At 36.8% G+C, this 25,951-nt stretch overlaps 1 protein-coding gene across 1 annotated transcript in view; it reads right to left on the reverse strand.

The window, feature by feature from the left end:
* The window catches only part of LOC141426885 (protein spire-like), a gene marked incomplete at its 5' end in the record, with an annotated part of 250,088 nt that overhangs the window by 18,866 nt on the left and 205,271 nt on the right, over window positions 1-25,951 (reverse strand).

A 25,951-nucleotide genomic window follows, 5' to 3' on the forward strand; every position in this document is an offset into this window, starting at 1 on the left:
CAAATATCTGCCCCGACACGGGAATCGAGAACCCGGGACCTCAATTATTTAATTAGTGAGTGAGTGAGTTTAACGTTATTTTTTACCCGACTGCCCGAAGAAGGTTTATTACCCCACTGCCCAAAGGAGGGTTATTTTCTACAAACGGTTTCAAATATGTTTTCGGGGCGCATTATTTGGGTTTTCAAAATTAATTCAGGCTGAAGGAAAATGTTCTGTGGGCTGCATGCAGCTCACGGGCCGCAAGTTCGACATGGCTGAATTAAAGTTGTTCAAAGTTAACGCTTTAAAGACGTGACGATATCCATCTTGAATTTAATTATCCGGTGGGAAATCTTAGCAGGAGTGATCACTTAGAACTGCACAGCTACTGAACGAAATATTCTGTTATTTTTTGTGACACCTTGTACAGTCACCTGCATTAATATCTGGCACACCGGAGCGTGCAAAAATATCTGAAACGTCCTACGTGCCCTAGAAATAGAGTCACATCAGATATTTATGCACACTTTGCCGTGTCAGATATTAGTGCCGGCTGGTGTGGTATTTCAGACAGTCGCTCGATGTGTCTCAGGTTTAACAAATACATTTGAATCGCGATTAAAATTTTGTTTTACTTGCAGATAAAAAAACAAGTTGCGCGTGACTGGTAATTGTTGACAACCCATTAGCCGGTAGCACTTTCATTGGAAATATTTCACCGCATGGGCGTTGGAATGGAACCAATTCGCCAAAACCTATCAGATCAATTAAGGCTGATTTGAAAGTTCAGTGCTAAATTACAGTACAAAGGCGGTCAGTTAATTATATCACACCCACGCTGAAATTCTAAACCGTTGGTCCTTCGGTCTAGGGTTACCAACGACAGGAATTTTCTGACATATTTGGAATTTTGATTTTATTTTAGGAGACAGAGAAAGACTGTTTCAGTGTGTTTTTATAAGCTTCGTTACCAAAATGTGTCAGAGTTTGTCCGTTGTCCGTGTTATAGCCTATGTTTGCCTGTTTTTTTCATAGGGCTGTATTTTTAGCCGTAATCCTAATTCGTTGATACTTAAAATTTTCACAGAGTTATATATTAAAAAGGCAGTCCTCATACAAAAAACGTGTTTCTTACGGCGTTTTTTGTTCGACCTTAATGATGTCAATTTTACCTACGATAGTAGGCACAGATATGGATAGGTGTATCTATATCTGTGATAGTAGGTGCGAGATTTTTTGTGCGCGTATGTACGTACACCGTGGGCGACACGTAATACTTAAATTAAACACTTTAATAGGTGCTTAAAGTTTTAAGAAATACTTATTCCAAAAATTAGGAAAGTACCTACCTACAATTGATCTAGTAACTAGTGTTGTAAGAAACTCGAGTCTTGGAGTCTTATTTAATATAACTTGAGCTATTTTTAACGACTCTTATAAATAATACTTAGAGCTCAAGGTCCTTCAGAATTTGGAGTCTTTTGTAAAAAGATTTGAGTCCTGTCAAAAAGAACTCAAAGACTGAGTCTTTTAAAAAGAACTCATGACTGAGTTATCTGAGTCTATAGCTGTAGTTTGAAGTAAATAAAAATAGCATTTAACAAATTATTGGTTTATTAGGTACGTAGTCTTCAGGTGGATACTTTTGATTAGATTATTTGCGGTTAATGCAATTAAATTGTTACTAATTCATATTGTGTGATTTATTTTCAATCAGATTAGTAAATAAATTATGGATGACGATATAAAATCACCCAGTATTACGTATTATAATATATGTCTATAATACCTACACCAACTCAAGTTCATGACTCAGTCGAGCTCAAAGAACTTAAAAGACTCGTAAGGACTCAGGAGACTTAAAGGACTCAAAGGACTCCGACTCATGTGACTAACGAGTCCTAGTCTTGAAAATCTACTCAAGTCTCGAAATGAAGACTAAAAGACTTGAGTTTTTTACAACACTACTAGTAACCCTACTTCTAACTTTGTTTGTGAGCAATCTACTCCACATGTTATCTATGTAGGGTAACGTAACGATTCAGTTTGGACGTCCAGTTTCGTAACACTCACGCGCAGGCCAATTTACTTTCACAGTCCTTCGAGTGATCAATAAGCCGAAGAACTAATGGCTTAGCTAAGGTCGACTATAACAGCTCTATTTGAATAAATGTCATGACATTATGCAGTTGGCTCGCGTAATTGGCACATACGATCGCTATTCATGTGTTATTTTACGTACAGACTCTTTGTAAATACTCGTATTTTATAGCGAAGATAATGTAAGGGTGTTAAAAGTCTTTAACTTTACATACAATCATTAGGGCTTAAAATGCGATATCTAACTTAGCTTACTCAGCAAAACCTCGTTGTCTAATCACTGTAGATACTCGACCTTACAAAGCCCTATTCTGAAAGGATTGTATAAAATACTACTATGTGTGATTGTATTTACTAGTATATGTATTTTTTACGTATAACATCCATAACGTTAAATTATTATATAAAATTAAGTTACGAAATGGGATTTGCGCTTATGAAAAAATTGTGTTGTAAATGGCAAAGAATGTTCATATTTAAGATCCCGGGAAAGCTGGCATTGGCACGTTCTCCGCTATAGGATAATAGATTGCGATCTGCCAGATAAGAGCCGGGATATTTGGCAATTTGCCACACGAAGACATCCTAGATAGTGTACGCGTGGCACTAGTGGATATGAACAATGAGTGGCACCTACAAAACTTATAAGACACAAATGGTAATGATTATTTCTGCTGTAATAAATATTGACGCTAGAGTGTTTATTTATCGAAATTATGATCCAATCAGACAAAATTATCATTTCAATTTAGAAACTAATCATAAGAGTCCATAATCAGAACGAAAAATTTGAAGACCTTGTTTATACTTATAGCAAGGCAAAATACTCACCAGTATTCACACAAAATCAGTCAATCGGGGTATACCATTTTTAATCTTTGTTTTTTTTATTACATAAGTAATCCGTAGTACACAATTCAATGCCTAACATCTCGTTCAGGGATCCAATTTATAAGATGTGCGGTGATGCGTTAAGCCGGGAGAGGAGTCTGGTGCTTTCTTAAAAACCTAGGGTCAATACAATCAATGCTACAACGATTTATCTCCGTCGGAGCCATTCTAATCCCACATTACATCCTTTGTGCACTTCAAGGGTATTGAAACAAACGCTGGCCAACACTTAGGGTTAATAAGACACGCATGTTTCTGAGATCTCGTCAAGGCGTGATTGTGATAATGATGTCCTCGCTTAATGTTTTAGAAAGTTCGATTGATGAGATTTTAATCTCAGATAATGATTATCTTGCCTCAAAGATACAATTTATGGCGTTGCGCAAATGTGGAAGCAATAAATGACGCATACCGAGAAGCAAAGAAAAATCCCTTCGCGTCGTTAAAATAAACTTAGATACTTTACCGTTTTATGATTCAGTGTCAGTTTTACGGCTAAAAGATTAAAAGTATTTTTTTAGAAGTTCCACTAATATTGCCTGCACTAAGGTTGCGTGGAAGAGATCGCTCTTAAGCGATAAGGCCGCCTATTGCTTACCTTGTAATTTTCTCTGTGTAGCTGTTTTCTGTATGGCTCACTATTTCTGGTGTACAATAAAGAGTAATTGTATTGTATAGTAAATGCAAAAGTTTGTAAGTCTGTTTGTTTATTTGTTTGTTTGTTACTTCATCATTAATTACTTAACCGTAACTATACATTTATAACATAAAGCCTTTCACAGACGCACAACGAAACTTCTCGGATTTTTTGCACCATCCTGCACAGTTTTAACATAAAAAAGCCACAACTGAAAGAGAAAACTGCACTGCGGATACATAGTGCAGAAACAAACTTGTAACGAGTAGTTAACCAAACTGCATTCATTAATCCCCAACACGTCTATTAAAAGTTAAAGACTCGTTAAGGAAATCTTGCTAATTCAGATAGTCTACAGCCGAAAAAGCTGAACCGCGTACCACGATGGAACGTTTTCGCAATCGATTTCACGATGATTTCTTGGTCATATGCAAGGAATGTCAGCTGTACATACTTTATGACAAAGTTCATTAGTACCTACTTATTTCTTTGTTAGAGATAGGCTTTGGAAAAATAATATTTGTTCGAATAAAAAGTAAAACTGCCAGTAACACAGGTTGGTCTTCTTGAAAGGGATTGGATTGAGAAGCAAAAAAACTAAGACTTCTGCTTGTACCTACTATGTAATGTAGGGTAGGATATATAATATATATATATATAATAATATATATATATATATATATATATATATATGTTCAAAAGTAAATGTTTTCATGTGAGAAAGTACCTACTAAATATACAACATTAGCTACTAACATGTTGTTTGCTCCAGAAACTGGATGACAAAAACAACTTAAACCAAAAAAAACTTCTTCAATATTGGATTCGGATAAATATATTTACCTGAGGTAAGTTAACCTACGCAAATTAACTGGAGGTTGTCTCGCGAGGCAACAGATTCCGCGAAAAGCCCTGATCTATTTTCGTCGCTCGGTGTACTGACGCAAATTAAAATGAACTCTGACATTTGAAAGGCTGCTAAGCATGAGCGCTAGCGGTGTCCGAAACAAAAAGCTAACCACCACAGACCATCGATCGACTGCGGGAATCTTAAGTCCATTATAATGTATGCTCATAGACGTTTGCATATTCGAATAAAGACAGTCTTTACGAAGTGCTCAAAATGAATCTGAATTGTTTCAGCAAATGGTTTGGTTAGTTTTACTAAACGCAGCTGGTGGTGATAAAAATCGCTATCAAATGCAGGTAGTTCGAGATATGAGTACCGATACTAACCTTAACCGAGTCACGGAATAGATAATAGTACAAATCGTGTGCGAGTAGTTCAAAAGACTCGCGCTGCTAAGCAAACTTGATACCCTACACTTCAGTCTCCTTGTGAAAACTGCAATGTGGCCGAAACGTCGAGGTAAGATTTACTCGTTTCGTTAAGCGTGATAAACCCTGAGTGTTGAAATCTATCTATCTATCTATCTATATCAGCCCCTTATAGCGCCCGTCTTCGGACATAGGCCTCCTCTCTACTTTTCCAGTCTTGCCTATTCATTGCCACTCGCATCCAGTTTACGCCAGCTTGCTGCCGGATATCATCTGTCCATCTTTTTGGTGGTCGTCCTCTACCGCGGGTGTTAGCACGGGGTCTCCACTCCAGGACTCTTCTCGCCCAACGACTGTGGTCCATTCTAGCAATATGTCCTGCCCATCTCCACTTTCTGCGTTCTATTTCTGTTATTACGTCATTCACTTTAGTCTTCTGTCTGATCAACTCGTTTTTCTTTCGGTCCAGAAGGTGTATTCCGAGCATTATTCGCTCCATTGCTCTTTGTGCGACACGTAGTTTCTCAGCAGACCTTTCTGTTAAGGTGGTGGTTTCCATTCCATATGTGAAGACGGGCAAGACACACTGATTAAATACCCTGGTCTTAAGATATTGCGGGATCTTTTTGGATTTAAAGACGGTGTTGTTAGCTGCAAAAGCTGCCCATGCTTGGCCAACTCTGCGTTCGACCTCCGCTACCTGATCCTCCATTCCGAGAGTGATTTTATGGCCCAAATAGATGTAATGATCAACGATTTGTACTGGAAATGTGTGATTTTAAAGTGAGTGAGTGTTGAAATATGTAGTTTTAAATTGATACCCTTCGATCCACGAACGTTAATCTTAGTACACAGGTCGCAGATGGAAACAAGGGTCATTTAAAGTTTATCTTCGTATTGTCCGCCCCCGCCCCACCTTTGAACTTACGACCTTCGTTGAAAATGTTTCTGCTACAGTTTATAGCAGATTTACGCCATTCCCTTTTAATATTTTATCCCCCGCACCTGGAACGTTAATTGGATTAAAAAGGTGTATCGTTAACGGGTAATCTACGAATAGAGGTTTAGTTTTAGTTCCGAGTAATTCCTTAATTAAGCGTTACTCTAATTATAAGTTAATAAGTAAAATGTGTTTTTTATGTGAAAGTATGTGTGTGTGCGGGCGTGTGTGTGTTTGTTACTCCTTAAAGCTAAAATGAGTGGACGGATGTTATTTGGTATGTAGATAGCTAGGACATCTGGAATAACACATAGGCTACTTTTGATCCTAATAATAAATACCTGATACGACTGTTTGTAAGGCCAATAGGTCGTATAAACAATCGAAATAATTTTGCATAAACTTATATATCATAAGGTCGCGGATGAGCAAAGAAATTCTTTTAGTTCGCTGATAGGTCGTGTCAGATATATTTGCACGCTCCGCTGTGGCAGATATTAATACAGGTGGGTGCCGCTTCGAAGGATATAATAACAATTGATATAATGTAACAGTTGATATAATTTTCATTTGATATAATGCAATTTATCTTAAAAACCAAACTTATTTCTATTGTTATTAATTCGATTTGATGTACTTTGGGTTGGGTTAGGTTAGGTTAATTTTATAAAAAAGTTCTGTGAAGCTCCTATCCTTTGAAATTATATCAAATGTTGTTATACCGATCATTACACACCCAATACCTGTATTTTGTTAAACAAAAGAAATACTAAACAAAATTAAGCATCTAAAAACAGCTATAACACCATGAAACAGAATTATTATTCGTAGCTGTGACACAAAGAATCTATGGAGACAACCGTTTTATCTCCCACCGAAGTTTAAATTGTCGGACTTTCCTGCGTTCTTTTGTTTTATTATAGGTACATATTGTTTCTTTTATAACATTGTCTCGACATATTAAACAAAGTAAGAGCAAAAGAAAGGCCGCATTGTTTAATAAACAACTGAATAACTGCCCCGAGGCGTAGGACGTTTGTAACCTCTTTGCTTCGTCTTTAGTTTAATTAACCAAGTTGTAAATAACTAGTTAACAAGGTATACTTAGAGTTGGGCGGTAATGAAACTTTACCGTCAACAAAGCCAGTTTTTGACGTTTTAAAAGACCCGAACATTTCGTCGCCAATGCTACCGATAATGATATAAGCCGGTTGTACAATTATTATGATCATACGGTCAACCGCTGGCAGGGACCAAACTTATTGATTAATTCCGCTATCGTTTTGATTATACTATTGCGTTGCCTTTACCGAGTTTACTAACTTTTAATACGCTATTCTAATACTCGTCATACTTTTATCTTCAACTAGTTGAACATTTTGATTAATGACAATTACAAAACAGTTTACTTAATCTGTGGTTTGAGTGGAGAACGTGGTTTGATTTAAAAATAGAAAAATGACTATGCCTAGGACGATGTTTAATCGGTTTCTATTAAGAAATACTCAATTTAATAATAATAAAAAATCGCTAAAGAGAACTCACTTAAAATTTATTTAGTAACTGGCTAGCGAAAACCAAGACAGAAAACAATTCTAAATTTAAAAACAAGTTTGCAAGAAGAATTAACAGCAAAATTTTCGTGCGCAATTGTAATAGTCACAGCTAATTTCATTAAAGTAAATTGGATGCGTGCAGAAGTTTTCATTGCGGTTGCCTAGGGACACGTGAGTCACCGCGCTGGCAGTTTGTGCGAAATTGTACGCACTAACATGGGAACTTTATTACTTTAACAGCAGACTCATTCAAACTTTGTGAGAACTAGTTTACATGAAGAGTATACCGAGAAGGCTATTATAACTTGCAGATGTAGCAGAGGTGTGGCGCCACAGGTCACAGATGTAACCTATGTGTGGCGCCGTAACAACGCGATTCTCGCCGGGTTGCCTAAATTTTTTAAGCGACTTTAGTAGTGAAAAGAGTAGCATTTCTGGTTATTTCACGTTTCGCTTATGTTTGGGGGTGTGCAACAATAATGTAATGCCATATCCATGCATGTAGATGTGCTTAAGTATAATTAGTTAGTTACGTTACTTTATCAGCAATGAGTGGTATAGTTGGCATAGGTAATTCTAAACAGTATGTTATATTTAAATACATGTGTTCATTATTCTTAACATACTCGAGACTTGGTCACAACTTTTATATTACGTACTGGGTACTTAAATATTGCGGAGAAGCACTGTTAAAGGTTGTATTTTTTTAGAGTTCTGTACCCGAAGGGTAACAAACTCCCGTTTAGGTGTAGGGTTTCCCCTATTGCTATCACTCACACGTGTCCCTATCCGTCCGTCTTCAAATTATCACAGTATAAGCATCTTGTTGACCCACAGCAAATATTTTTAAATGTTTTTATGCGGGGTTCCCAAAGAGGGTTCCTATACTAGTTGTAGGTGGATGTGAAAACAAAATTTTGACCTACCCTATTGAGTGGGGTAACGTTGTTTAGAAGCTTTTCCAGTTACAACCAACTTAATGTTGCGATCCAATGCGTAAACTTGCCATTCATAGAGCATAAACTGATGGATCCATGGATGAATGTATGGAACCCTTGATGTGATCATGTGAGAGTCTGAGTCGCACTTAGGCGGTTTGTTTTAAATAATTCATTATAGGTGAAAATTTAACGTTTTAAACTTTCGTGATTTTCACTTATAGTCAAAATACCACGAACGGGACTTATCACGCTAGCAGGCACGAGTAATATTTACCTCGACGTTTCGGCAACATTACAGTGGCCGTGGTCACGAGTAGACTGAAGTGTAGGGTGTCAAGTCTGCCTAGCAAGACAATTTTATCAGATATCAGTGTTTGCGCTGATCTGCCGGCTGATCACTAGATTATAAATAGCTAATCATTTAGAACCCCATGCATGATACATGCACTAGAAGCTTTGACATTCCTTATGTCCACACAGTCCACATAAGGAACAATGTCATCGCCTATAGTACTCATCAATCACATTCACCTCCTTTTCAGGTTTAAAAGTAAACAAAAGACGACCTACGAACTTATCTTAACAAAGTAAAAAATAATAAGACATTTGCAAATTACTCGTCATAGCGACGCTGCCCCAGTAGGCCTTGTCTTGAGCGACGTCGAGCGGCGGCTCGTCGGGACTCCTCGCGGGCTCGAGCAGGCCCGACACCGGCCGCGCGCCGAACAGCGCCGCCGGCGACACTCGCGAGCGCCGCAGCTTGACTGCCCCACCAGCGGCGGATTTTGAAAAGCTAATGTCAAATTTGGAACGCGAATGCCGCTTGGAACTACGCGGATTTCAAATTCGAATTTAGTTTTTTTAATTGTCAATGATTTCAGTGGCTAGGCTGATTTTTGCGTCCAAGCTTAACACAAACTTAACTTCAAATTATGTATTTTATAAAATTGAACTTTTCTGGTGCTTATATTATTATTTATCACTATTTTTTACTAAAACACGTTTGTTCTAAAACGCCATTGACCTATAACACACGACCCCACAGCTTACAACACATTCAAACACATCTGATCGCACTGCGTCAACATTAACACTGCTAAGCATAAAAATAATCACATAAAATTCACTAAAACTGCAACAAAACCCGAAGCTAAACACTCGAGGACTATATTTCTCTAATTTTAATTGACGTTTTAAGACTTTAGTAATTTGGAACACGGAGTTTTTGTAAATAGATCGCGCGTGCTTAACTTATGGCGGCCGTCGCCATATTGGAACGTGAGGGTTGTCCCAGCTGACGCATGCGCCCTGTAAATGTTAGCTGAAAGAACAAGGGACCGACTTCATTTAAATTTCCACGTAGCAAGACGTAAAGTACCGCATGCATCGCTTGGATAGTCCGTGGGTAAATAAATAGGTGCTTTGCTAGGAGAGCAGTGAATAGACGCGCGGGAGATTTATCGTCGACGTTATGACTCTTATGACGGTCTTGGTAAAGGGCAGGGTCTTAAGGGTAATATTTCTCGCTGAAGATTTGTTTATTTTGGAACTTGAGCGGACATCAATCAGCCTTTTAGACGACATGAAAGCATAGCTGAGTAATGGGGGGCTGAGTATAAAATAGTGACCGAACCTGCCGATTAAGTAGGTATCAACTATCAAGATCAACTCACTTCCAAGGCGTTATCATACCTGTTATCCACTAGTAGTTTTTAGTATAAGTTTAAGTAGCTCCATTAATTTAATAGCTACCTTAACATCTTTAATGACTCTTGAAAGATCCGGAATTAAAGGCAACAAACCATTGAAAGAAAGAAAACATTTATTCGTTGACATCTATGTACAGTCACCAGCATTAATATCTGCCACAGCGGAGCGTGCAAAAATATCTGACACGTCCTTCCGGAACTAGATATAAAGTCGTATCAGATATTTATGCACGCTTGTTGTGTCAGATATTGGTGCTGGTGACTGTACCTTAGATAGATGTCGATGCAACAAACAAAGTTCGTTTCCGTACTAAAAATGATACTTTGCACTTAGCAAATGAACCGTTAAATTAATTTATAGTCCGAAAAAGATCATTAAAATCCAATGTCCGATGAGTAGTGGTCTCTGACAGCACTTAGAGAAAATTAACATAGTTCGAGAGCTGACGTCTTTTTGAAATCCTACTGATAATTATTATAAATTTGTGTGTAGGTATGTGTATGTATGTATGTTTGTGAGTGTGTATAAAGCAACAAGTCTCCCTAACGTTAAAATGAAATTTAGTACCTATGTTCCCGTTGTTCTCAACAGATCAGGATAAAATCTCGAAATCTTAACCGCTAGGTTTACATGACGAAATTTAGCGTGGGTATCATATATGCAACCGTTAATAATAATAAAATTCACGGTGTAATTTTCGAGAATTCCCATGTAAATTTAAGAAAATATCAAAATTTCAATTTAACAGCTGGATCTAATGAATTCTACCTAATGGTTTACGCGTGCGAAGCCGCGGGTAAAGTTTAGTTAATAATATTTAAACAAAAGAGTAAAATTGTATGTGGGTCAATTGGAATTCCGTCACAATGTATTAACTTTTTCAACACATAAGTATTTACATTCTGATTAAAATATCACTTTCCTAAAACTTGTACAGTTAAGCGTCATCTCAGTAAAAGTCAGATAAAAACTTCCTTACCCAATAAATTACGTGACCTTTGCAATTCTTATCTGATATTTAGTAACAGTCGAGAACAAGCCCAGATTCCCGCGATAAGTGGACGGTTGGACAACAATGGCTGGCGCAGCCTTGACTCACTAACCAGAGTGGCCAGCTTATGGGAACGCGTTCACCCACGTCGGCTGACGAACCGTGCCCTGATTTCATCCGGTACATTTCATTAGCTGGCTAACGGGGCTCGCGAGGCTACGCAAATACACACAATGTTCAATGTATGGCACCTGTACATTGGTATACCTTTACTTGCCCGAATTTCATTTGCCCGAATTTCATGTGCTATAATATTCAACCGTCATAATTATTATTTCTTATAAATTCATTTTCACTACTCATTGTTTACCATATTAATCAAATGACAGAATCTTTGTTTCCCATAATATTAATTTCAATAATTTCATTTTTCATAATCATTGTAAGCCATAAATCACATGCCATAATATCATTTGCCATCCATGTAAATGGTGAGTATCGACACTATATACTGATAAATCCCATACGTCAAACAAGCCTTTGAATTAGGTAAATTTTAATCACAAAGATTAGGTTAGGTAAGAATTGCGACATTTGATTTGTACGAGCGAGATAAGCGAGCGAGCAAGACGGTTCGAAGCAGAAGCGACTCGGATAGGTTAGGTTCCGAATGCTTCGATGTTAAGTATTTTTTATAGCAGCCCAAATAATAAAGATAATAGATAGATTAGTAATAGAAAAAAAAGCAATTTTAATCAATCATAATCAAAATAAACACTATTGAGTATGGCGTTTGAATATTCTATTAAATAATATTATTGCACTTAATAATATGGAAAACAATACGTATTGCATTCGTATCATTATGGCATCTTATTTTCGGGAAAATAAGAATATATCAAATAGTTTTTCTAGTAAACGAAACATTGGGGAAAATTAAGTTTCGGGCATATGAACTTCGGGCAAATGAAATTATGGCATATAACTTTCGGGGAAACTATAGATAAACCTGTATATTGACTCGCGAGGCTACAGCCTAAACTGCTGGACTAGGTATAGAGGTGTGCCTTATAGAAGTGGTGTATGGGATTTTTTGAAATTTCCACTTAATACAAAACCAGCCAATGTTTACGAGAGTGACCAAAGTATAAAGCTAGTCCATACTTCTAATTACTACAAATAACCTGGACTAACTTATATTTTTCTTTGACTAGACTGATACGAAAGAGATAACATATCTACACATCATGTTAGACGTAGAGTAGCAGCTTTTTCGTTCGAGCCTGCTCGATGATAAAAAACAAGCTGGTGCCAAATAAGGTAAAAGCAAACCGTTTTTACTCCCGGCTCATCTACCCCAGTCCGCAATTGATTGCTTGCTAATTATGAGAAAAATATTTGAATTTAACGGTAAGTGACTGGGTCGGTAATTATGTCTAAACAGTTAAGAGGACGAGTTTCTAAGCGCATTAAATGAACTAGGCAATCATCAGGTGAATCAGGTACATATTTCATTTCAGGTAAAGGATTAAAACTAGCAAGCTGCATTTAAATCTTATTGAACCTAATCGTAATTACGTTGATTAAATCCTTCTTTAATATTCGGTCCAGTCCACGGTGAAATTCGATAACATGATATTTACATAACCGTGCAATGAGGTCAAACCTGACCTGTCAATTAATGTATGCGTAGGTACACGATTTAATTAATAACTACTAATGTTACGAGTATATCTGTATAACAAAAACAAATACCCTAGTACTTACTTCCCCAGTACCAACCAAGTTTGCGACATAGTTAGGGACTGTTTGATAATAAGAGTGTCCACCAGTGGAGTGACGTTAGAAATTTTTGTGGTAAATCCAAAGTAAAGCGTTTACATCTTTCATAAATTCTGTATAATCTTGTAAATATTGGGAAAGCCGGTGGGAATAGAGTTCTATGGACGATTCGCGACTGGTGTCCAGCTCAATTGCTTATTGATATACTTAAATGTCAATTAGTTTATGCCTAATGCCGCTCTTTACATTTAGTCAGACCGCATGAAATTTAGATAGATTAGTTATCATTTTTAACATGGTTTTTTGACAGGCGAAAAATTACTAGATGGCAATAGTATCGTGAGGTAGGATTGACGTCAGCAATCTTGCTTGCGATTGGCTCATTTAGTTATTCAATATAAACGTGACACAAGGGTCAAAGTTCTCAAACAGACCTCACGATACGCCCAAACTAGCCTCACAGAATCCCTCATTATTACTACCTTAGCTATTTAAAGTTAATCGCGGTCTACGTCCTTAAGTAAATCATCATCATATCAGCCATAGGATGTCCACTGTTGGACATAGGCCTCCCCCATAGACCTCCAGTTGCCTCGGTTGGAAGCGGCTAACATCCAACGTGAACCCGCGACTTTAACCGTTAAGCCGTTAAACCGTTGGTGCACGTCCTACGCTCCGCTTGCCGATCCGCGGTCTCCACTAGAGAACCTTTTGGCCCCAGCGACCATCTGTTCTCCGTGCTATATGGCGTTCTCATTGCCACTTCAACGAACTAATTCGCTTGGCTATATCTATTATATACATATCTATTATTTATATTATGTTCTTCTACGTATTTCCTTTAGTAAATATGTATGTCCAATTTTAGGTAGGTACATTGTTATTTAACCATCGATTTTTCACTCGATTCGTGCTTTGTTTAATCTTCTTGAGCACCATTATTCAAAAAAATGTTTTCTTTTATTTGACACCTTACAAATTGCTCTTTGAGCTTTGCTATTGTTAGGCTGTAGCCATGAAAAGGCGGGCGGGAGCAGACCAACAATACGGGCGTAGTCAAAAAGAACAACGCACAATATCTGAGTCTAATTATAAAATTAAACTGTATACACGTCGTTTTGGCGAAATATTTCGCCATCAGTGTAATATAAGTTCTTTTGAAATAAAAGGTCATTGTTTTCTTTATTTTTGCAAAGACAAGGATTTTTTTCATCTACTCTGGTAGTGATGAAAGTGCATGCGATTTGGATATTGTTGTAAAGTAACATCTAATAATATCAGAAGGCGGCAAAAACTAACAAGTTAGGTAAATTCGTCAATTAGGTATTATTCGATACGAACGAGGCTGAAAAATATATTTTTTTTAGTTTTATACTAAAAAAAATCTGCAATTATGACTGTAACAATAAAAATTTCGCAAAGAATAAATTATGCATAGGAATGTGGAGGTCCGTTTTTCTGTCTGTGGTCAGAGCTTTACCGCGAAGGTTGCCTCATAAAAAGATGATTGATTCAAAACTGCCAGCATTATAGTGAAAGACAAATTATGATTGCAGACAGAATTTATCAAAAATAATAAGAATACGAAAACAAAGTGTTGTCTAACCATTATAGGAAGCAGATAAGATCAAATACAGTGAAAAAATAATATCTATGTATGTAGTTCTCAGGTTCTTTGCAAGAAAATCATAACGAGCGAATATAAATGAAGTAAGAAAAAAAAACACGACGCTTTAAATAGAAACAAATGCATGCAAGTTCTAACTACGAAATTTCATTGTCTTTGAATGCCGATAAATACTGCATTGTTCCAACTTGATAATGATTAGGTATAACGGCAACAGGCACTCAGGAAAAAATATTTGATCTTTAATCTCGCGGAAGTTACTTAGTAAAAACGCTTATGAGAACCTCAGTTTGCATGCAAGGGAAAGTGTTTAGACGCTCACTATTCTGCAATAAATGGCAGAACTCAAATTACTTAAGAATAAATTGGTAAAATGGCTGCTTAACGAGTTCTTGAGCGTCCATATTAAACTAATCGGTGTCAAGTTGTACCTTTGCAGCTTATTTAATACGAACAAAGATGTAACGCATGATGAACGTGACGGCAACATAAAAAATAAACATCGCATATCTATTAGTTTAATAGTATTCATTGATCTCTTCTTTTAAAAGCCTTATGAAACGGATATCCGATGCATATTTAAAAGCGACAAGACAAATTAACCACTTAAAGCTTTTCAAAAAGTTTGGACATCAGAGCCAATAGGTCGAATGTGCATTTTTGATGCTTTACAAGTCAAGCAAAATTAAACTTTAAAAGGTTTTAATGTTTCTAAATTAAGAAAACTAGTTATTAATATAGAAAGAGCATATAACTACAAGTATTTTCTGTCATGGCCTGAAAGAGGACAAAAAATTGAGTATGATTCTAAAAAAAAGTGATTTTGGTCTATTGGCTCTGATGTCAGTTGTGTAAGTAAGATACTGCCTGTTACTCAGCATCTGGCAGTTCTAGATCTTCACATGTGTAGTGTTTAGCAAAAATCTTGCTTAATCTATATGTATCGTAACTAATCTGAAACCATCAATACTATCTATAAGTTAACAAGTACATATTGAATGGCAATTTTTCACTTCGACAAATTGGACAAGTTTTTTTTAACAATTGGCAACACTTAATAAGATGGATGCTTACTGTGAATTGCCATTTAATAGTTTCCTGTTCACATAGTTCCGTGAGAGCGGATAACCTCGCTCAAGATGGGTACAGTCAACCAACACGTTTGTTAGTATCTTGTACGTTATTCTGCCGCATTCGTGACCAAATTTGAGTTTCCTACTGTATAAAGTACATTCTGTTTGACACTGTATTGTCAGTTTTATTGGCAGCATGTTCAAGGTACACTTTTAATTGCTTGTTTGTGTAACGATTTCATTTTTAATAGTAGAGGATCCGTTTAAGAACGACCTTCACTCGTCTGTTCAATAGATAAAAAGTATGTTATTATAATTTTGTGTGAAAACAAGTATATCGCGAGTGGATTGCATAAAAAAATCCTGGCCAAAGTATAAAAACAAAAAATGTACAAGGAACCGATCATTCAAATTCAAACCAGATTTTATGCAGATAACCCTAAACCATTGTGTTTGCAATGAAATAGCGCTTATTTGATTTAATATAAGATTCATTTATTAAATAAAGGGGTGAAAATAACTAGTATTGACTTATACTTTATACCTGCCAACCCAGTAGGTAAAATAACCCAACTTTTATATATTTTATAGGCTTCATACTTTCGGTTGGTATTCAATTTATTTCATTTTTTATTTAATTATAGGTTAGCCAGCGAAACCACTCGCGAGATATTTTTAACAGACTAAATTTGATACTTTTCATCCATTAAACAGATGAATGCAAATCCTCTGTAGTTCGGATCTTAGACTATAACATAGAGCAAAACAACTTTGCTCTACATGAATCCAAACAGGTTCGTGGCGCCGTCTTATTAATTGTTCAGGTAGTATTCAACGCTGTTTTTAGATCTCATGCTCGCTGTTATGATAATTCCAATCACGTATTTTTGCGATGTGTAGCGAAGAGAGATTTAGTATCAAAAAACATAGAGCCTTTAATACCAACGAGTACTCGAGTATACTACTTAGTAACTGATATTTACTTTTTAAACTTATGGACTTTCTTGAGATGACTGTCATAGAGTATGTGTCAAAAATGAAGTAGGTAGTCGTTTTAAATTATATAATAGCTTTTACCCGCGACTCCGTCTGCAAAGAGTTCGTAATATACTTAAAACAATCCTTCCCAGTTTCCCAGTCCTTCTCAGTTTGTTAGTAAACTATCTCCATACCAAATTTTATATTGATTATTGAGGACATACTGTAAGCATGAAAGCGTGATATGATAATATTAGCTAGGACTAGCTTTATCTCACTTCTTTGCTCCTGTGTAAGAATAAAACATAAGTTAGCTCTTATCCCGCGGGAATTTAGAAAAATACCTTCTTAGTGAACCTCAAGATCCTCAAGGAATATATAGGTATCTGCCAAATTTCAAGTCTCTAGTTCTAATGTTATATGTGACTTGTCTGTCAGTCACTCAGTAACTCTTCTCTTCTATAAGTAACTACAGATTCCACAACAAACAGTTAGTGTTACGAGCAAGAAGTTAACAAAAACGTTCATCACCAAAATTCAGTGCAAAAGAAATTAGACATTTTGATGATAAACGATGTAATCGTTAAAAAACTATATCAATTTTCAATGTGAACACCTCGCCTTTTTAGAGTAACGGTAATAAGGTCATAGACACGAAGACACGGTGTGGTCGGTACACTGAATTGAGCGAATGATCTTAGAACGAGGCTATCATTCATTCAGTGAATGGATAACAATGTGCAGGCATTTGTTTAAATGGCATTATGAATTACTAGTTCTTGCTTGCAAGTCTGCGCAATATTCATAGTGATGATAACATTATGTTTTATGCACCAAGAGACGTCGATAATACTACTAATAAACTATTAAATGCGAAATTATAAGTGTCAACGTAATCTTTACTAAATAAGTCTTCGTCGCACACAGCGGTTATACTAGTAAACTATGCTAATTCGCGTCGCACATACAATGCGTTCGCCGATAACTAACGTACATGCAGTATTTTTACCGACCTATTTAGTACGTGGCTCGTTTCATTTAAGGTCCAAGATAACAACACTGTTTTGATGAAAAAATATAAACTAATGTAATGATCTACATGTTTTTCGGATTCCCACGAAACTACACAATTTTCCAAGATAAGAAGAGTTCCTATATATCTCTCTTTGGTTGATGGTTCATTCAAATTCGAACAACCGTTTATGCGCAATTAATCCACAGAGCGTCAACAAACTTACAGGCATTCCACATTATCGCATTAGTAGGATATCTTACATGTTAGATATGTAGAGCATTTTGAATGTGGACAATAAGAAACAAAAGACGGTATTATGTAGTTATAAAGCTGTATCACGATCTGTGAATCGAAAACGGTAACAGAAACAAATGCGACATGATTGTCTGTGTCGAGAAATAAGCTGTCTAACCATTATTTCATTCTTAAGTTTTTTGCATGTACAGTACCGTTAAAGTACATGGCAGAAGAGCTATGCTTTAATAACACTGAACCGGACCAGTTTGGAGTCATTCGAGCAATCCATTCTGGAGCTAGATATGTGGCACTGGTATGTATATACCCAGTAACAAAGTAAGTTAGTACGTGGAACGAGCTCGCTTATAGCTAGCTGTCTTAGGGCTTAGACAACGATCGTGTGTTCCGGACATAGAGATGGAGGGAGATGGACATACAAATGTGATTAAATCGCATGATAGGAATGATAAGAAGGAAGAACATATAGCAAATTAAGAAAATTACAACGTTGATAGCATTGAGAGTATTGTGATAGAATTGCGATTGAGACAATTAAAGGACGTAAAATTATTTGAGATCAAATAAAAATTTACAATAAAATTAATCAAATTAAAAAAAAATAGTTATATAAACGAAATCTTAAAGAATAAATTGTTATAATGCCAGAAACATGTTGTAAGTAGGCAATTAGGCTTCATAATAATAAGTACCTATAAGTAATTGTAGGTAAATATAATACACGTATAAAGTATGCGCCTGAAGTTCACACCTGTTACGACGTCAGCTGTAACAATGGTAAAGAATATGAATAAGTATTCATGAATTTGAATTTCTGGCTACAAAGCGGACAGTGAAAAAAAAATATGTAGACACAAAATGCAAATATAGTGGAACAAATATACTCGAAAGAATGTTATGTTGTACTAGCATAATTTCGAGACTCAACATTCTTTGAAGAATAAGACATTGGCTAACTTTTTATCCCGCGAGAATTCCCAAAAATCCCTTCATAGTGCACCTTTATGATCCTCAAGGGAATGTGTGCGAAATATCAAGTCTCTGGCTCTTTAGAATCACTTACTCTTTTATAGGTACACTATAGCGGTTGCCCGCGACTCCGTCCGCTTAGAATTCGTTAAAGTATCGCTATTTCGCGATTTTCGCGGCAAACAAACAAAACAGATAAACTTTCGCATTTATAATATTAGTGAGATTACATACATAGATAAACCAACATTGCAGAAACGATTTATGAAATAAATATTTTTTTATCGATCGATCGAATCGTTAAAACAAATTGCTTGAAAGTCGTAATAATTTGCAAGAAACAACAGAGTTGTTAATTTTGAAGTCGGCTTGAATGCTGCAAAGTCACATGATTTCGTACGAGCCCAATAAACAATATCCAACATTATATTTTGATTACTCTTGTCAAATAAATGCTGATATTTCTTTAGCTTTAGCGGGTATAATAACTTCGTTTAGTCATCAAAATTCGTTCGTTAATATTGCAATGTTTGCTTTTAGCGGTTTGAGAAAGTTGCCAACATATTTTCTATGCAATAGTATATTTTTTATCGAGGGAAATAAGCCAATATATACCCGAGGTGGTTAGCCACCCGAGCTTTAGCGAGGGTGTTTATTTATCCGAGAGTTTATATATTGACTTTTAGTCTCGCGGTGAAAACTCTATTTTTCACTTCGATTGCGAGTAAAATCGATTTATTTTTATTTTTATAGTTTATGATTTACGCTCTACAAAAATTTCAAAGTTTTCGCGGTAAGTATTTTTTTCCAACCAGCCAGACACAGTATAACAAAATCGCTTCGGCGAAATGGTCCATACACAAACGGGAATAAATAGAATGGCACCACCTTCTGTGCGGAAAAAGCATAAAACTAAGACCACGTAGACTAAGAACGTAACATTTTCGTCATGTAAATGGTCCACACACAATCTTATTTGATGCCAAAAACTAAGCAAGTAAGTAGGTACTGGCTGTTTGAGTTTATCTAAGTCACTCGAAGTAAATTAAAAAAAACTTTTACTCCTCAGGGACTAAAGTATTCACTTTACTCCCGCCTCGTAAGGCGTTACCTTTAACGTTGACCTACTTTTGCATGAGCATTAGAGAGCATGAGAAGTGAAAAAGATTTTTTTTATACTTTGTGACAGTATTTTTTTCTCACAATGATATTTTAATAAAAGCGGTATGACGTAATATAAAATTTTATCGGTATCTGAGTTACCAGTGGTTACTGAGCCATAGAAACAAAACGTTAATAAGAATAAAACAACAGTTGCTGAACCAGTTGACAAGCGTTGATATCCTGTTCTATTGTTATGGCTTCCCTGTTCATTGCATCTGCTACTAGGCATGTGCCGCTAGTACCTCTACCACGCAATGAAAAGAGAAAACTCTCGGCTCACCGCGCTGCCCATGGAGCGCAGCAGAAATCCACATCACAATGTCAGACCGTCATTATAAGGGAATCAGGATGAGGCGTAGGATTACACTTAAGTGATACTTATTTTTAATTTACCCAATAACATTTCTGGTACATATAACGTTTTAAGCTTTCGTGATTCTCACTCATAGTCAAAATACCACCAACGGGACTTATCACGCTAACACACACGAGTAATATTTACCTCGACGTTTCGGCAACATTGCAGTGGCCGTGGTCACGAGTGGACTGAAGTGTGGGGTGTCAAGTCTGCCTAGCAGCGCGAGTCCTTCGAACTACCTGCACTTGATCACTTTTATTAGTCACCCTATCACACCGACACACAACACTAACAATCGCGTCGGGATGAATGTTCGGAGGGACGATCGGACGTTGTTAGTGTTGTGTGTCGGTGTGATAGGGTGACTAATAAAAGTGACCAAGTGCGGGTAGTTCGTGATACGAGTGCCGGTACTATTAGTGATCAAGTGCGGGTAGTTCGAAGAAATCGCGCTGCTAGGCAGACTTGACACCCCACACTTCAGTCTACTCGTGACCACGGCAACTGTAACGTTGCCGAAACGTCGAGGTAAATATTACTTGTGTAAAAATAGCGTGATAAGTCCCGTTTATGGTATTTTGACTATTTCTGGTACAGTTCGTACAGCTAATGGCTATCGACGAGCTTGGCTCCTCTCCAAATTCAATACTAGCACCCTTGACCGGCTCAGCTAGCTGCACTCTGTATTATCACGACAGATAATAAAACGCAGACTTTATGGATTTGGCCGTGAAAACGGCTTTCTCGATAAATGGAAAATTTTATTATAGCTTTAGAAGTAAATTAATGTATTTTGTCTTAAATAATGCTACTCGTAGTTTACTCCCAGGGACAAGGACAAGACTGTAGATTGTTTTACGTCTTACTCACACAGTAGTACTATTTAAATTAAATGCCCACCCCTGTTAGCATTGTTGCACTCATGAATTTCTATGAAATAGTTAAACCTTGTCGTAACATTTTAAATACAAAAAAAGAAGGTTAGCCACTGACTTAAACATGAACAACTGAACGCAAATATGTCAATTTTGACAATATTTCTGTAGATTTAGGTACTGTCCTCTATCTCACAGCAGAGCAGAGTGGCAGAGTTTCTCCAATTTTCGACAAAGAGAAGTATTTTATCAGAAAATTCTATAGATAACTCACCTAGGTATATTACTACAACACACTACACTACAATTTTTTTCTCAAAGTTATGCGTCAGCGATTCGCCGTGGACAATTAGACATATTCGTTTATTTATGCAACAATTTGTTGCCGTAATTATATTTATGGAAAAATACGTAAAAATTTCAAAGAACGAAGTATTTAACAGCGTAGAACTTATCTACTAAGTATATCGTCGATACATATCAAACTAACGTGTCCGAACCCTGGCTTTAACTCAATCCACACTTTATCACGATTCTCACAACTAAAACTGGGTTGCGCAAAACGTAGCAAGAAAAGTCCTTCAAAGTGCGAAAAGTTTTACCTCCGACAGTCGTGACTTGTTCGCCGTTTGCGACTTGGAGTAGGTAGGTATGCAAGAGAACGCGTTCAGAATGCAATTTAATTCTGTGAAGGATTTTGGAAGCAGAGCAATGGTTATAGTCTTAAGAATGACACACAAACTTTAAAAAAATACACGTCTTTTTATGTCGTTTGAGACACTATGTTATAGATAATATATAAGTAACAAGTGTAGTACCTAGATACAATGTCCTCAATTCTAACTTAATTGAAAACTTAAGCACGAAAAAAAAGATATCGCTGCTACCTGAATTGTCGTGCAAATCGTAAAAAAAAACAATTGAATATCCGATAGGCGGACAAAAGGTTAGTTTTTCAAGTGGTACGGAGTAAGAAGACCATGGTACAGCATCTTGGTCACCAAAAGTACCAAAGGTAAGTTCTACCGGTATTTAGTATCACTTCCTAGTTCTTTCTGTTATACTAACAACACCAGGAAATGCTGTAAAGCCAAAGTAAGATATTTTTAGTACTACGACAGACGAGGAATCGTGGATGTTTAGAAGAGAAACCTATATACATTAGTGGGAGATTGTATCAAGTTGTTACATAAGTTACATTACAAAACTTTTTCCGTGCGAATATTTATGATTTCACCCAATTCAAACTCGCGCTCAACTATTCTTGCATCAGGAACACTGACCCGCCGTCTGCCTGTCTGTCTAATTTCGCAAGCAGGAGAGGACGGCTCGATCACGACCCAAAACTAGCTACAAAAAGTATAAAAAGCTAACTGAACAGTATTTAATTTCAATACCAAGCAAAATGAACTTTTCAACTATTTGTCGCGCAAATTCCAGCTGAATAGTAAATTTGATTGAATTGAATTGCAATCGCCTTTTGCTAGTGTGTTTGTGACCACATTTTATGTGGCCATGATCGTTGAATCTTCGTGACAGTCGATCGCTTGACCTCAGAAATTACCAATCAATATTCTCTATTCATTTACGCGGTCATTTATTGTGTCGATATTACATAGAATTGATCGTTTCGACCTTCCGATCAAATGTCGATCGGTTGTAAAGTAAACATTCACTTACCAAGTTTCTTAAGAGGCTGTCAGTACAGATCAAATTGCATGCTTTAATAGGGTTGCATTATACACTACTTTGTATACTTATTTATTTTTCAAATCGAACGATTACGACAGAAATAAAACTAGGCCTCGTTACTAAACTACTTTGGTGGTTCAGTTAGAGAAGTATGTTTTTACTTCTACTTCCCACCGTCTGTATCCTTAGATTAGGATTTAAATGCGGTTTCACCATCATCAGTTAGGTTTGATCATTTTTCACAGAAGGTTTAATATGATTTTATATGACCTTTTTTAGAGAGAGGGTGTTATAAGTTTGACCGCTATGTGTGCCTGTGTGTGTCTGTCTGTCTGTGGTACCTGAGCTCTTAAACGGGTAGACCGATTTGAATGCGGTTTTTTAATTGAAAGCAGGTTTTTTAGCGATGGTTCTCAGACATGTTTTTATCAAAATCGGTTCAGCCGTTTTTGAGATATTAAACTTTGAAGTGACAAAGTCAGGGGTTTTCCAACTTTTTGTTGGTTAGGTTAGGTTATTTGGACAAAAGTTGATTTTACAACATGTAAAGAAAAAAAATATGTTTTTATTTTTAGTCTGTAATAAACCATATTAATTAACAAACAATCTCAAGCTACAATACAATCTACGCAAGCCAATCACGGTGCTGCCTGCTATAAATGCGAAAGTGTTTGTTTAGTATAAAATTCACAGCTTAACAAATAATCCATCGACAATTAAGAGAGAGGATAGGTGTAGTCTAATGTAAGGTAGCTTAGACAAGTACAGTCATCAGCACAAATATCTGAGACTAAAAAGCGTGCATAAATATCTGATTCGCCTCTATGACCATTTCTAGGGCCGCCGGCCGGTAGGACGAGTCAGATAATTTTACACGCTTCACTGTAGCAGATATTAATTAATGCAGGTGAATGTATGTAGGTACATAATTATACCCAAAAACCATTTTTTTTAATATCGCAGAGGCATCTGTTATAACAAAAAAATCATCTTTCCCACCGACCCAGCACATCAAAACAATAAATAATTATACATACCTACATTTATTTTTTTTGTTACTTGATTAGGATAAAATTTATTGAATAAATGCTCCCCGGCCCGCGGAAATGTTGCAATTTTTGTACATGGCCCATCTCTAAATCTAGTTCCCCATCCCTGCCCTAATCCATACTAATATAGGTACTTGTAATACTAATATTATAAATGCGAAAGTGTGTTGTGTTTGTGTGTTTGTATGTTTGTCCGTCTTTCACGTTGAAACGGAGCGACCAATCGACGTGATTTTTGGCATAGACATAGGCTACTTTTTATCCCGGGAAACAGCACAGTTCCCGAGGGAACAGCGCGCGATAACCGAATACCACGCGGGCGAAGCCGTGGGCTAAAACTAATATAACTTTATTTTAAACTCGAGTTCTCACAAGATTTCTGTGAAAAGATGAAAACACTATTTATCGGAATCGGAACCATTCTTCAATTCCACTGCTCAACGCTTGCTTAGTATCAAAGCCGAATTCCAATGAAAGTTTGGTTTCGCGATTCGTTCTCGGTTTCGAATGTAATGCATTAGCTGCAGTCAGTTATGACCAGTCACGAACCGCTTCTAAAACGCCCGAGATAAAAAAATATTTTGCAAACACTACTACGAGTAGGTACCGCTTTGTTGTTTATTTTGATATGATTAATGATTGTCTGTCTAAAAACAGTAGAAAGGAATGATTATTTATCTTCTAATACCTCAACTAGTGGTGGCCTAGTGGTTTGACCCATCGCCTCTCAAGCAGTGGGTCGTGGGTTCAAACTCCGGCTCGCACCTCTGAGTTTTTCGAAATTCATGTGCGGAGTTACATTTGAAATTTACCACGAGCTTTGCGGTGAAGGAAAACATCGTGAGGAAACCTGCACAAACCTGCGAAGCAATTCAATGGTGTGTGTGAAGTTCCCAATCCGCACTGGGCCCGCGTGGGAACTATGGCCCAAACCCTCTCATTCTGAGGGGAGGCCTGTGCCCTGCAGTGGGACGTATATAGGCTGGGATGATGACCTCAACTAACAAAGCTTAATTCCAAGGCTCTCTTGAGACGACATTTGTATGTATGATCATGTATGATCACAAATTTCTACCCACATATGTATGCTCGAAAATAACCTCATTGTATAATCGGCTTTTTTTCCGACCGGTCAAGATTGGGCCGACGTATCTTAATTTTACTTGTAACGTGTAGAGACTTGCACCCCCTTTTATAGGGGTAGAAGAGAAAAAAATATATGTAATAATTTTATTCTGTTCTTTGTATGTAAATCATACACTTTTATACCGAATTTTATACTATATTCATACAGACTTGCACCCGCTGTATAGGGGTGGGAGGGCAAAAGTTATAGATTTCTTAATTTTTTTTTATTCACAAATATATAAACACTAGACTTCATGTCAAATTTCAGCTTTCTAGGACATTGGGAAGAAGTGAGTGAGGGACTAAATTGACGTATTTTTGGTATCAATAAAATCTAAAGTATTAAAACTAGATCAACGAAACTTGGTATGTTTAAGATAAGTTTCCGAGCCACATCGCTGTAAATTTGGACTTTCTGGTGTCAACTGGGACGATGTTATGAGGGTTTGAAAATACGACGAAACGGTTCGAGAATAGGTAGGTAGTGCCCCATGACTTCTTTTTTTTCGTTTTGGCGGGGGCACTAGATAACATTTCAATATCCATAAGTAAACGTAATAATCTCATTATTTGAACACTGCTCAAGAGGTTTTCCCACTTTGCCGGAAACAATGGTAATTAAAATAGACTCTGATAATAAAAACAAGACGTAAATCTGGAGAATTGAGCATTCATGTTCCCTTAACATTCCTCGTTTTCAGTATTAGTGATAGAAAAGTAGAACACCAAGCCGGGACACAACCTCTCAATCAGAGGGTCGGGGTTCGAACCCGAGCTCATACCTATCTCTATGATTTTCGGAATTTATGTAGGTAGGTACGAAATCAAATTTGTGATATATCACTCACTCACTTTTTGTCTGTCCCTGACTGAATGCTCCTCTCATCCACTCAAAGGTTGACTGGTAGAGATCCCTTAAAGGGATAAGTTCGCCTTTGTACATGTATTTCATTGTTTGTC

The sequence above is a fragment of the Choristoneura fumiferana genome, chromosome 3, assembly GCF_025370935.1.
Source record: "Choristoneura fumiferana chromosome 3, NRCan_CFum_1, whole genome shotgun sequence".
NCBI lineage: Eukaryota > Metazoa > Arthropoda > Insecta > Lepidoptera > Tortricidae > Choristoneura > Choristoneura fumiferana.